This window comes from Arachis ipaensis, chromosome B5 (genome assembly GCF_059453495.1).
Source record: "Arachis ipaensis isolate K30076 ecotype BB chromosome B5, ASM5945349v1, whole genome shotgun sequence".
Classification (NCBI taxonomy): Eukaryota; Viridiplantae; Streptophyta; class Magnoliopsida; order Fabales; family Fabaceae; genus Arachis; species Arachis ipaensis.
In genome coordinates, this window is record NC_142440.1 from 125,463,078 (window position 1) to 125,476,292 (window position 13,215).

Here is a 13,215-nt window from a genome sequence, read left to right on the forward strand (position 1 = left end):
GAGGTTCTCTCCTCTCTCTTAGGATTAGGATTTAGGATTAGGATTTAGGATTTCTCTTAGTTTTAGGAGTGACTCTCAATCCCAGGTTCAATGTTCTTTTTTATCTCTTTTTTCAATTTAATTTATGAAATCTTTATGTTTAGATTGATCTTCTATTGTTAATGCAATTCGAGGTAATTTCAGATTTAATTTTGCTTTACTTATTTATAAGTGCTTTCAATTTAATTTACATATTTTCTTCCTTTTGGCTTTGGTTAAATAATTGGTAACTCTTGAGTTATCAAACTCATTGTTGATTGAGAATTGGAATTCTTCAAGAATTAATTCATCCACTTAACTTACCTTCATAGTTAGAGGTTAATAAAGTGGGAGAAAAATCAAATTCTCATTACAATTGATAAGGATAACTGGGATAGGACCTCCAGTCTTCATACCTTGCCAAAAGTTTATTTTACAGTTATTTATTAATTTTTATTGCTTGAAAATATACCTGTGCACATTGCCCAAACTCCAAATTTCTCAAAACCCCAAATTTACAATCTCCATAACCAATAATAAGAACATACCTCCCTGCAATTCCTTGAGAAGACGACCCGAGGTTTGAATACTCGGTTATCAATTTCAAAGGGGTTTGTTACTTGTGACAACCAAAACGTTTGCACGAAGGGATTTTTGTCGGTTTAGAGACTATATCTACAACGCGACTGTTTTTATGACATTCTTTACTGGCAAAAATCCTAACGTCAAAATGGCGCCGTTGCCGGAGAATTGCAAACGTGTGCCTTATTATTGGTTATTGTAAATATTTTTTAATTTTTGCTTGTTTATTTGTTTTTATTTTTGTTTTTATTTTTGCTTTTTCGTAAATTAAGAGGTTATTGGATTTTATTTTAAAAATTTTTATCTTATCTTATCTTATTTCAAAAATCAAATTTCAAAATTCAAATTTAAAAAATTTTCAAAATTTAAATTTAAAAATTTTCAAAAATTCAAATTTCAAATTTCAAATATTCAAATTTCAAAATTTAATTTTCAAATTCAAAATTTAAATAACCTTTTAATTTAAATTTATTTTTATTTTTATTTTTAATTTTTATTTACTACTATGAACTCTCACCCCTTTGGCTATGAGTCTGGTTACAATAATATTGCAGGAAGAATAAATTACAATGAGAACAGGCATCAAGGTTGGAACAATCAAAGATGGGAGGAGCCACAAGGATTTGATCAACCCTCATGGCAACAACCACCTCCAATGGACTATCAACAACCACCACCATATGCCTATGAACCCTTTCCTCAACATGACTTTGGACCACCATACTCACAAGCCCCTTTCCACCACTCACCTCCATATGACCCTAACCCACATCCACCATACCAACCACCTTATGAGCCATATGAACCATATATAGAATCACCACAATTCCAATCCAATCACTCCCAACCACCACCACTTTCTTTTGTATCATGTCCAAGTCCGGCAACCCGAGAAGCAGAGGATCGCCTAAGGGAAACAGTAATTAAATTTCAGGTAACCGTTCAACAACTGGAGCAAGCATTAATTCAATGGGCTTCTAGGCGCTCAAATATACAAGGATCAGCCACAGCTCCATGTGGATAGTCTAGTGAAGAGCGTAGCATGAAGGAGATACTAGAGGCTCCAGTGGACAAGACAGAGCATGAATTCATACTAGATCAAGTAGAAGAAGCTGTCATCGTTCAAGAATAAGAGTTGGTTGAAGACTTAGGAGATGTAGAACCTCCATGGGAAAGTCCAGTCATAGAACCCCCTTCCAAGACGTTTGAAATTGATGCTGAGAAGGGTGTACAACCTCCAAGGCATATCACAGTTGAAGACTTGGAAGAGGTTGATCAAGAGATGGAGATTCAAGAAGAGGAAGCACAACCTCCCATGCCCTTGGAAAACAATGAAGAGAAGATTGAATTGGAAGAAAGCTACCAAGAGGAAGAGGTTGAAATTGAAGAAGCTTGCAAATAGGTGGTAATTATCAGAGAAGAGCACAAGGGAGTGGAGCTTGCAATTTCATTAAAAATGCCTCCCCCTAAGTTGCCATCATCCTTCACAACATTCAAGTGGGTAAAATTCATATCCCATAGCTTTCTAATCCCACTTGAATATGGGCTACTGGAGACGGATGGTCAACTTAGAGCTCTTTGTGGCATTAAGAGCAAGAGGAAGATGGCCAATGGTAAGAATTGTCCTGTAAGGTTCATTATGGTTGGAAGCTTTAAGTTTAAACGCAAGGGTTGGTGTAGAGCTCAAATGAATGGGTCTAGGAAGCTGTTTGGTAGCTGCAGTGAGAATTCAAATTACTTATCACCCGGCTGGAAAAATACAGATCCCGACAAAAATGGGTGTAAAAGCAAGGTTTGGGATCCTAGAATCTGTTATGACATCCAACACCCTGGGAGCCTAAGAATCTTTTTGAAGCTGCTCAAGGGTTTTACATGCCTAGTTTGGGACCCCGGAGGTTACTGGAGATACAAACATTGGTGGAGATTCTTGGATGAATACAAGCATAAGCCACCATAACAGGAAGCTCATCAAATGTCCAACTTAAGGACTCTAACTAAAAGTGCTAGGTAGGAGACAACCCACCATGGTATAATCGTTCCTTTTTCATTTTTATTTAGTTTTATTTGTTTTTGAGTTTTATTTTATTTTATTGAACCTGGAGTTTTGCATCACATTCATATTAACACTGCATTCTGCATTTTCTTTTCAGACTAAAAAAAAAAGTGCCACGCGACGCGACCGCATCAGCGACGCGTCCGCGTCGCAAGGAGAGAAGAGAAAATAAAAACGAACAGAGAGTCACGCTGGAGCGAGGCTGGAGGCGTGCCAGTGGCACAATTCGTCCCACGTGACCGCGTCACTGACGCGTCCGCGTCGCAGGGGAATACTGGCCTCCCACGCGATCGCGTGCCCCAGGCGGCCGCGTGACCTGGATTTCGACGTCAAAGGGTGCATGGCCGAAAGTTGAGCTGAAGTTGGGCTGCATTCGTGCTGGAAGCCCAAGCCTCACCACGCGAACGCATGACCCACACGTCCGCGTCATTTTTAAAAGATGGCCACTCACGCGATCGCGTCGACCACGCGATCGCGTCACCTAGGATTTTGGCAATACTAAGTTTTGAACAGAGAGTTGTGCGACCGCGTGGCTGCACTCGCGCCAATCGCACAAATCAGGTCACGCGATCGCGTGAGCCACGCGTCCGCGTCACCTGACCTTATCGCGCACCACACGACCGCGTCACTCACGCGTCTGTGTCACAAGCAGCGCACAGAATATCCAGATCAGCCAATTTCTTATCTCTTCTTCTCTAATCCTTATTTTTCCTATCTTTTCTTTTTTCTTTCTTCTTCCTTTCTTATTTTTTTCACCTCCATTTTATTTTACTTAATTTATTTACATATATTCATTCATTGCATTTTAAATTTGTGCATATTTTTATTTTCTTTTCTGAAATTTTTTTATTATTTTTCTATTGGTGTTAAAAAAAAATTTTTTTTCAACTGTTGCATCTTTTCTTGAATTTATTTTGGTAACTTGTTTTACACTGTGGGATGATATTAATTATCTGCCAATGCCAATCTTTTATAATACTTGCACTTCATTTGCATTGCCATGAACTTACATTGTCTTTCATTACCCACTCTCTCCCCCCATTGTTGCAAATTTTTGCACTCTTGATCTGCCATGTACTTCTATTGTTTTCTCACTTGCATGTTGTAGCTACCATGTAATTGAGACCCTTATTATCTGGCATTAACATCCATATTTTATTTATTTTCTATCTTTATTTTTGGATTACGTTTTCTTTTCCCTCTTCTTTCAGGATGGCCACCACAAAGGGAGAGGAAAAGCTTCTTAATGGGAGAGACAAACAAGTTCCTACGCACATTCCTTGATGAGTGGAGCATCAGTTGGAGCAACCCGTCCACCTGCACATCTCAGCATGCACCGAAGACGGTGCAATCTTTAAGTGTGGGGAGGTCGACACTGATCTCCATGGGTTAGTATTTTCTTATCAACACCAATATTTTATTTTCCTTGTTAGTTGTTGTATTTGCATGTTTGTTTGATTTTTGTGCATATTTTACCACTTGGTTAAAATAATAAAATTCTTTTAAGACCCTATCTTTAAAAAAAAAATTCACTAATTTAAATTGAAAAATTTAATGTTACACTTGTTTGAAGAAATATTATTTTGGAACATGGTTTAGAACTCGAACACACAAAACCTGTGAGATTTTTTAGCCTATTTGAATTGGTTGCATTTTATCAACCAAAATTCTATTTTAATGTGTGTTTTCTCTCTAAAATTGTGATCTTTGTCTTGCTTAATTCTATATTTCCATAATTTGATGTATGCATACACTTACATGATTGAGGCCTTTGTTTCACTGAGCTTACATACCCATATGGCCTTACCTTTCATTATCCTTTGCAAACCAATTTGAGCCTATTTTACCCCTTTGTTCTTCACTTTAGCACATCATTAACTCTAAGCGGAAAACAATAATGTCCTTAATTTGAATCCTTAGTTAGCTTAGACTAGTGAGAGTGCTTATAATTTAAGTGTGGAAAATTGGGTTTGGAAATATTTGGTTTGAGAATTGAGTATGTTAGAATTTTCTAAAAATGTGAAAGAAATGTTTGGGACATGTTCATGCATTCAATAAATTAATCATATGCATTGAGAAAAATAAAAGAAAAAAAAATATATATATATAAAAAAGGAGAGAAAAAGAAAAGAAAAAGTGCAAATCAGAGAAAGGGGACAAAATGCCCCAAAGTAAGTGGTGAAAGCAATGCATATGTACTGTACTTAAAATTAGAATGCATGAATATGTGGAAAACATGGTTAATGGATAGTTAGATGTTGTATTATGATTACATGGATTGTTTAAGTTAGGTGGGAAAAGTTTAAGTTAATTAAGGATTCAGATTTTAGTCCACTTGGCCAAATACAATCCTACCTTGACCCTAACTCCATTACAACCCTTAAAAGACCTCTTGATATGTGTATTTATGCATTAAATTTATGTTGATTGTTAGATGAAGAGCAAGCCTTAGAAAGCAAGGTTAGTAGAGAATTGAGAGAATCGGACCTAAAAATACTTGAGTGATTAGAGTGTATACACTACCAGTGAGGGTTCGATGCTCAATTCCTTGTTCCCTGCTTTCATGAGCTATTTTCTTCTTGCAAGTCTATTTGTACTTCATTTTCATGATTTAAATTAGTGAAATCCAGTTCATATTTCCTCTTGAAAGATTTATTTATTTTTAACCAAGTAGGTAGAAACATTTTGCATGTAGTTACATTCATATAGATAGGATTGCATTTCATATCATTCCTCTTCATCTTTATAGCTTCTCTTGAGCTTAGCATGAGGACATGCTAGTGTTTAAGTGTGGGGAGGTTGATAAACCACTATTTTATGGTTTATCTTGTGCTCAATTGAGTGGTTTCTATCTACTCTTTACCCACTTATTCATACTATTTGCATGGTTTTACATTTGCCTTCCTAATTATGTGCTTTGATTGAAAACATGCTTCTTTGATCTTATATTTGCTTATTATCAATCCTCTCTTATCACCATTAGATGCCTTGATATGTGTGTTAAGTGTTTTCAGAGATTACAGGGCAGGAATGGCTCGGAGGATGGGAAAAAAGCATGCAAAAGTGGAAGGAATGCAAGAAGTTGGAGAAATTGCTAAGCTGTCCAGCCTGACCTCTCTGCACTCAAACGGCTATAACTTTAGCTACAGAAGTCCAAACGACGCGGTTTTAGTTGCGTTGGAAAACTAACATCCGGGGCTTCGATTTGATATATAATATGCTATAGTTTCTCTGATGCTAGGTGATGCGACCGTGTGATCCATGCGGCCGCGTCGCAGTGACGGAATTCCAGCGTGGCAAAATTCGAAACCAACGAATTCTGGACTGTTTTTGACCCAGTTTGCGGCCCAGAAAACACATATTAGAGGCTATAAAGTGGGAGAATGCATCCATACATATCACACTTCCATAATTCACAATTTTAGGAGTAGATGTAGTTTTTAGAGAGAGAGGTTCTCTCCTCTCTCTTAGGATTAGGATTTAGGATTTCTCTTAGTTTTAGGAGTGACTCTCAATCCCAGGTTCAATATTCTTTTTTATCTCTTTTCTCAATTTAATTTATGAACTCTTTATGTTTAGATTGATCTTCTATTGTTAATGCAATTCGAGGTAATTTCATATTTAATTTTGCTTTGCTTTATTTATAAGTGCTTTCAATTTATTTACATATTTTCTTCCTTTTGGCTTTGGTTAAATAATTGGTAACTCTTGAGTTATCAAACTCATTGTTGATTGAGAATTGGAATTCTTCAATAATTAATTCATCCACTTAACTTACCTTCATAGTTAGAGGTTAATAAAGTGGGAGAAAAATCCAATTCTCATTACAATTGATAAGGATAACTGGGATAGGACCTCCAGTCTTCATACCTTGCTAAAAGTTTATTTTACAGTTATTTATTAATTTCTATTACTTGAAAATATACCTATGCACATTGCCCAAACTCCAAATTTCTCAAAACCCCAAATTTACAATCTCCATAACCAATAATAAGAACATACCTCCCTGCAATTCCTTGAGAAGACGACCCGAGGTTTGAATACTCGGTTATCAATTTCAAAGGGGTTTGTTACTTATGACAACCAAAACGTTTGCACGAAGGGATTTTTGTCGGTTTAGAGACTATATCTACAACGCGACTGTTTTTATGACATTCTTTACTGGCAAAAATCTTAACGTCAATAGCATTCCTGACAGATAGTTGTCTTCCCACCTTATGGTTGAACCAACTTAGCTAACTTATGACCATACCACAAACTCATGAACTTACTCCATAGTATGAACTCCTCTCTGGTCTTTAAAAACATACATTCTCTTTTCATTTGATTTAAAGGGACAAACATACAAGTAAGCAAAGTAAGGATGCAGTGACATAGAGACCAGCAAACATATACCTTTTCAACAAAAACTTAAAAGACAGAATTTAAAAAAAATTTAAACTAACATGGAAGCAAGTTCTATTTCATACAAGATCTTCCTTATTTAGAGCATAGAGAAAGATGGACCAAAGAAGGAACTCCACCAACTTTTACTCATGTGGTTGCCCATGCTCTCCTCCTTGCTTGTCCTCCTTGTGTCCCTCTTAATTGCTCGTACTCCCACTCCCTTTGCTTTTTCCAATCAGTTTCTTCCAGAAACCACCATCTTCCATCTTCTTTTTGAGTGTTTCCTTCTGCTGTTTCACCTTCCTCTCTTCTTATTCTACAAAATCTTTTTGGACCTCATCATATGTAGGGATGGCATAGTATAGATGATGCATATTACTAGACATGTAGTTCAACTTGGCTTGAGTGTTCACGTTGAACTCTTCCCTATGTAGTTGTCGTCCTTCATTAAGTACAGTGAACTCATTGAATGCTTTTATCTGAGCTATTTGCCGCTGATTGAGTTCCTGCAATTGCTTATCTTGGCGTTCTTGCCTCTCAGTAACTTGGTGGATGGCTTGAGTGAGCTGGGAGTATTGTTCCTGTTGCTGCTCCATTTGTTGTTTCTGCCACTCTTCTTGTTGGCTCATCTGGTTTAGTATTTGCTCTTGTCCTTCCATATGTCTCATCCCCAAATCTTCAATAGCTCTTAGAAGGTGATTCATATTCAAGTCGGCTGGGTAAGGATGCTCTTCTTGTTGATATTCTTCCTGATGAGACTCCTCTTGGTGAGCTCCTTCTTTTGCTTTTAGTTTCCCTATTTGTGGCCTTCTTTGTTGCTGAGCAGGTGTAGTATAGGACATACGCTGGGTTGTCATTAGCCTCCCAGGGTTCACCCAGTCTGAATTGCTATCCTCAAAGACCACCTTGGCCTTTGTGCATAATCGGAGAATGGTGCTGGGGTACCAAAGTCTTGCACCTGATTCAAGCTTCTCAGCTGAATCTTGAATTCCCTCAGCTATAAGTTCATGCACATTGATTTCTCCACCTTGTACTAGGTAATGTACCATAGTTGCTCGATTAATATTTACCTCTGAATTATTTGCAGCTGGGAGAATAGACCTCCTCACGAGTTCAAACCACCCCTTAGCTTCTGGGCTAAGGTCTCCCCTCTTGATGAACCGGGGTCTCCCATCTCCATACCTCTCCCAGTCAGCTGCTATAACACAGATGTCAGTCACGATCTCAGTGAGCTCATCATTGTCTTGGCTTTTACTTATCCTTGCATGATAACTGGGCTCATCAAAATGTGGTGATTTCAGGTGAAGAGTTCTTATTATAGCATTTGGGCTGAAGTCCACCTCCTTTACTCTTACATAGCTTTTGAAGGTTGGGACCCTAATTTTGTCTTCTCTAACCACATTTGCGTAGAACTCTTTGATGAGGTTTGCATTGATCTTCCCCTTTGGATTGGTGAGCATTTGCCATCCTCTTTCTTCAATCTTCTCCCGAATCTGTGGGCAGTCGTCTTCATTGATTTGGAAGGTTAACTCGGACAGTATCTTTTTGAACTTTATCCGCTCAAATTCTCATTCATGGAAGGCAGTCTTGAATCTCTTCTCGTCGAAAGGAATGTTCTCCATTGGTTCCTTCCTCTTCTGCCTCTTGGAGCTTGATGATGCCATGAATTCGGGTTGCTATGTGAGGGGATTGGAAGGTAAAGAGAGATGAGGAATTTGGTTGGTTAGGATGAGGTGTGATGAAGAGGTTTTGGACGCCGAAAGTGTGGAGTGTGGAGAGTGGGAATTTGAGTGTGAGGGGTAAGTATGCACTAGGACTCACTTATATAGGGAGATTGTGAGTGAATGGAGGGTGTGGATTGATGGAATGGTTGCTTGATGGACGGTTGGGGTTGTGCATGGAGAAAGGACAAGGATCATCATTTAGTGAGGTTTATTGGTTCGGTCTTCTAGAGTCTCTTTTCTTCAATGTTGCATGGCAACATTTTCCAATACATTCCTTCTTGAGACAAGTGTGTAGTTTCTCTTCATGAAGTGGCCGAACCTTTCTCCTTTAATTGTCCAATCAATCTCCTTCAATGCTCCTCTCCTTTTTCCTATAAAGATCAAATAAGAAAAGTAAGAATTAATATCATAAAAAATCAATTTAAATTTTACGGCTAGGATAATAAAGGGAAGAAAAGATTAGATTGTTTATTCATGAACTCCGACTAACTAACTAACTGTGTATCCTTATATGCACATTGGTGCACCATGGGGTGACCCCAAACTTAGTTTGGAGCACTGTGATGAAAAGTCCTGTTCAAAGCTCCAAGACTAGCATGCTCTCAGTTGCATTCATGCTTTCTTGGCATGCTTTGAACACTAAACATGTTCTTTACTATATACTGCAATATAAGGACTTCACTAAGTGTTTGTCAAGTTTGGGTTGGAATTCATGAATATTGACTTATTCACTAGTAAAAGCTCATAAAACATGGGTTGCCTCCCATGAAGCGCTTCTTTAGCGTGACTAGCTTGACGTTTCTCCTTCATCAGGGAGGTTGATAATGCTTCAAGTCCTCCCCTCTTGCCTTGGACTTATATCCATTGGTTGTATCAATGATCTCTACATGTTCCAAGGAGAGAACTCTGTTGATAGTGAAGACCTTAGTTAACTGAGATGGTACAGTGGGGAGATTAGGGAGAATATCTGGGAAGTAAGCTGAGATCACTTTATCCCCTGGAGAGAAGTCTTCCGTAGGGATCTTCTTGTTCCTCCACCCCCTTGGTACCTTCTTCTTTGTCCCTTTTGATGTTGCCTTGCTTTTTGTGGCTTCTTCCTCTAAGGGAATTTTGTTGTTGTCTTCACATGTCTCTGGTGGTTTAGGTTCCTCCAGCTTTTCCTTGAGCTGTGACAACTGCTTATTTCCTTGTTCATCAATCAAGGGTTTTCCCAGGTGGGCTAGTTGTGCTTCAGTGCTTGCTTCCTCTTTCAGCATCTCATCATGATCTTTGCTTAGTTCTTTGTTCTCTTCGTCTGCTTCTTGTGAGAGTTTGAAGACATTAAAGCTGAGTCGTTCATCATGAATCCTCAATATTAGCTCCCCTTGCTCCACATCTATGAGTGCTCTGGCTGTAGCTAGGAATGATCTTCCCAATATGATTGGGTGAGTGTGACTTTCTTCCATGTCCAGGATGACAAAGTCTGTTGGGAGGAAGTATTTCCCAACCTTTAACAACACATTTTCCACCACCCCTATTGCTTGTTTTAGAGTTTTGTCAGCCAGCCTGATGACTATATCTGTGGGCATTATCTCATTGATCTGCAGCCTCTTCACCAGGGATAAGGGCATTAAGTTGATGCTTGTTCCCAAATCGCAGAGTGCTCTATCAAACATTGTTTCTCCTATGGCACAGGGGACATGAAAACTCCCTGGATCTTTTCTTTTTGTAGGCAATTGCGGTTGAATGAGGACACTGTACTCCTTGTTCATCACTATAGTTTGGTCTCCCTTGAGTGGGCTTTTCCTGGGAAGCAGCTCCTTCATATACTTGATGTATGTAGGCATTTGTTAGATAGTCTTGACGAACGGTATGTTCACATGCAGAGATGCAAACAAGTCAAGAAATCTTGAGTATATTCTCTTCTCCACAGCACCATTGAGCAGTTGGGAAAAGGTGCATAGAGTCTCAGCAGCTCCTGTTTTGAGATTTCTGGTTCTTGGTAATCTTTTTCCCCCTCCTCTACTGAGGTATCTTCAGGTTGTTCTGACAGCTTGCTTGGCTTGTCCTCAATCTCCTTATCACTTATAGTGACCATCTTGCAATCTTCCCATCTTACTTTCTTTGTTTCACCTCTCAGATTCTTCTCTGTGTCGCTTGGGAATCCATCTGTGGGTTTGGGAATTTGCTCAGAGAGATACCCCACTTGAGATTCCAACCTCTTGATTGTGTCTTCCTGGTTCTTGAAATTCGCTCGCACTTCCTCCTTGAATGCCTTGTTGTCTTGAATTTCTTTGCCTATGCCTTCAAGTAGATTCTCAATCCTTGAGAGTCTATCATCAAATGATTGTAGATTGGGATTAGAGGTGGAAGGATGAGGTAAGTTATTTTGGTTTTGATATGGATGTGGAGAGGTGTTGTTATGGGGGTGTTGATATGGTCTAGATGTGAAGTGTTGGTGGGTTGCATTGTTGGGATTTGGCGTCTTTGATCAAGGCTTTGGTCTTGTTGATTTCCCCACCCAAAGTTTGGGTGATTCCTCCATCCAGGGTTGTAGGTCTTGGAGTATGGATCATGGTTTTGCCTAGGTGAATTCCCAATGTAGTTGACCTGCTCCTGACTTCCCTCTGCTTCTTTATTCACTCCTTCTTGGGTTGTTGATGAAGTGGAGATTGCTGCTACTTGGTTCCTCTCCATCTTCTTGGTGAGGTCAGCTAGCTGCTGGGTAATGAGCTTGTTCTGAGCCAGCAGAGCATCTACATTATTTAGCTCAATCACTCCTCTAGTGTTCCCTCTTTCGGAAGCATAGAAGTAGTCGTTCTCTGCTACAGTTTCAATGACATCTATGGCCTCCTCAATGGTCTTCTTCTTGTTCAAAGATCCTCCGGATGAATGGTCTACAGCCTTCTTTGATTCATATGATAGGCCTTCATAGAAAATGTGCAGCTATACCCATTCATTGAACATATCTGGTGGGCACCTCCTTGTTAGGTCTTTAAACCTCTCCCATGCTTCATATAGAGTCTCACCATCTTGTTACCTGAAAGTTTGGACTTCATCTCTCAGCCTATTAATTCGTTGAGGGGGGTAAAATCTTGCTAAGAATTTGTTCACCACATCTTCCCAGGTTGTCAAGCTCTCCTTCGGGAAAGACTCCAGCCACTTGGCTGCCTTATCCTTGAGTGAGAATGGAAATAAGAGTAGTCTATAGGCGTCCGGATGAACACCATTAGACTTCACTATGTCACATATTCTCAGGAAGGTGGTTAGATGTTGATTGGGGTCTTCTTGGACACTTCCTCCGAACGAACAGTTATTCTGAACAAGGGTGATGAGCTGTGGCTTCAGTTCAAAATTGTTGGCATGGATGGTTGGTTTTTGAATGCTACTTCCACAGTTTCCTGGGTTTGGATTGATGTAAGAGCCTAAAACTCTTATATCCTCCCCAGCATGATTTGCTCGACCTCTTCCGCCATGGTTGTGAGCTTCTTCTTCACGATGGTTTTCCATGTTTTCTTCCATGATTGGTTCAAAGTATTCCTCAAAGTATTCTTCCTCTTCCTCAACACCAACTACACATTTTTCTCTTGCCTCCCTTCTTAGTCTAAGGAAGGTTCTCTCAGGTTCAGAATCAAAGGAAGTTGAAGCCCCGCTTCTTCTCCCTGTCATACAACCAACAAGTACAAGCAAAGAGAATAGGTGCAGAAAGTATATCTGTCAGAATTACTGTTAGCGTGAGTGATGCAATATATCAAACAGTTAGTGGGTTAGTGAAATGAATGGTAAATAACAAAGAAAAAGTAGGGGGAAGGGAAGTAATTAACTAAAACAGAAAGTAAATGACTCAAACAGAAAATTAAATCAAACAAAAATAAAATGCTCAATCTAGTTATCCTCCAATTTAATCATTGTTGATGCACAATCAATCCCCGGCAACGGCGCCATAAACTTGATGCACGGAAAACTTGCTCGCAACAAATTTCCTTCGGCAAGTGTACCGAATTTGTCGTCAAGTAAAAACTCACAATAGAGTGAGGTCGAATCCCACAGGGATTGATTAATCAAGCAACTTTAACTAGAGGAATGTTCTAGTTGAGCAAATCCAGAAGTTGAGTTGAGAATTGCAGAAAATTAAATGGCGGGAAAGTAAATAACAAAAAAGTAAATGCTGAAAGTAAAGAGCTGAATGTAAATGACGGAAAGTAAATTACAGAATTGTAAATGGGAATGGTGGAATTGCTCATAAGAGTAAATAATAGAAATTAAAGAGAATGGATAAGATCAGAAATGGGGAGTTCATTGGGCTTGAGAGATGTTGCATTCTCCGGATCAATTTCATTTTTATCTCTTCCTCAATCAATGCACTCATTGATCTCCTTGGCAATCTTAAGTGATCGAATTACAATTTCTTGTAATTCAATCTCTCAAATCTTGATCAATAGCCAATTCCTTGGTCAATTGCTCATGAGAAGA

At 39.0% G+C, this 13,215-nt stretch overlaps 1 non-coding gene across 1 annotated transcript; it reads left to right on the forward strand.

Annotated features, from left to right (window-relative positions):
• The first annotated feature begins 11,704 nt into the window (after positions 1-11,704).
• LOC148565691 (small nucleolar RNA R71) lies at positions 11,705-11,811 on the forward strand. The gene has a single exon (XR_015884984.1). It is a non-coding gene; the product is annotated as a small nucleolar RNA R71 (small nucleolar RNA).
• Positions 11,812-13,215: the final 1,404 nt, after the last annotated feature.